Consider the following 1,595-nt stretch of genomic DNA (forward strand, 5'->3'; position numbering starts at 1 on the left):
AGCCAAGGTTTGGAGATGGTGCAAGGAAGGGAATGGGCACCCGAGGCCGCAGGACTCCACGGCAGAGCGGGAACCGGACCCCGAGCCCCAGCTCCTCCGTCACAGAAGCCTGGCAGGGAGAAGGCGGACGGGCCCATGGTTCATGACTGCTGCTGTGCCCGGGCTTCCCGGTGACCATAGGAAGCACTACATATGCTCACCCTAGGGGTGCTTCGTCTCCTCGTCATGCTTGACCCATGTGTGACATCAGTGACTTTTGTCACCGACATCTTCTAAGCCAGATTCCGGGCTGAGGGCCCCGTGGCTGGGGTCACCCGGCATTCTCCTGGCCCCACTGCAAAGGCAAGGAACTGAAGCTTAGGGAAGTCTGGAAACAGTGCCAAGGCACTGGGGCCGATGCAGCGCTGGAACACAGTTCCGTCCCCTCCATGCTCCCAGTTCTCCCTCAGCTCGGTCTCCTTCACGTCCTTTGGGAGGGCCGGAAGGAAAGGCAACAGACACCCGAGTCCTGAGCAGCCCCAGGGAGGATTTGCAACACACAGTGATCTGAAATGGGGAAACAAGAGGCATTTCTAGACCCAGAGCATATTTGTAGACCAGGTGAGGACCGAGCCACGGCTCTGATAGGAAGGAATTAAACCTTTTCACCAATAGTTTCCTTTCAGGGGACAAGGGTTTGGAAGAGCACAGTCAGTACGATTTTACTAATTTTTAAAGTGCCATTAAGAAAACACCTTTAAGTGCAGAGACAAACCCGCAGCGTGAAGTAGATCTTGATAACCCGGACCTTGCAAGGCGAAGCCCCGTGGTCAGGTGGACCTCAGCCAGGTGCAGAGGTGGGGACCTCGAGACACCTGCCGGGGCCTCCTTCTCTGACCACAGCCTACTGGAGTAGGATCTGCCCCTCATGGGAGACGTGACTAATAAGTCTCACACGTTAGCCAATTGTCTGTGTCACTTCAGCGGACTTGCCTCAATTCAAAGGGAATCAAGAAAGCTCCCTCGGTCCCAACAACGAAGCCTTCTGTGGTGGCTGCATTAAGAGAAATTTTTTTAAATGTAGCTCATGTTGCAGGCATCTTGGCCCCAAGGCTTCAGTGTGTTAGCCTAATTCAGGAGCGCTCTATCCCCATATATTTGGGACTACACCTAAAAATTGTCATCAATCATGAAATCGTCCTGTATGTCAGGGACTGAGGACACTGAGGCAAATACTCCCCTGGCCAGGGGCTGTGTAAGCCAAGCACACACTTTTGCATTCAGTACAACACTGTCCTATTTGGAAGGTTTACTCTTAATATATATATAGAGAGAGAGATGGGTTTGATTCTTTTCCTAATGATACAAAATATACTGCAGAAAAAAAAACAGAACTATCTTAAACATTTACCAAAGAAGCAACTTTATAAAGAATAGAAAATACAACTTTCCTTTCAGTGCCTGGAAACGTATTGGATACAGACTTTAAAAAAAAAAAATTACAAAAGTCTGTACCTTTGTGTTCTTAAAGTATTACTTATATTGTGTATAAGGCCTTTATTCTTTTTAAAATATGAGATTTTCTCTACATATATAACTACACTGTGCTTTCCCAT

The sequence above is a fragment of the Neomonachus schauinslandi genome, chromosome 8 (genome assembly GCF_002201575.2).
Source record: "Neomonachus schauinslandi chromosome 8, ASM220157v2, whole genome shotgun sequence".
In the NCBI taxonomy this organism is placed as follows: domain Eukaryota; kingdom Metazoa; phylum Chordata; class Mammalia; order Carnivora; family Phocidae; genus Neomonachus; species Neomonachus schauinslandi.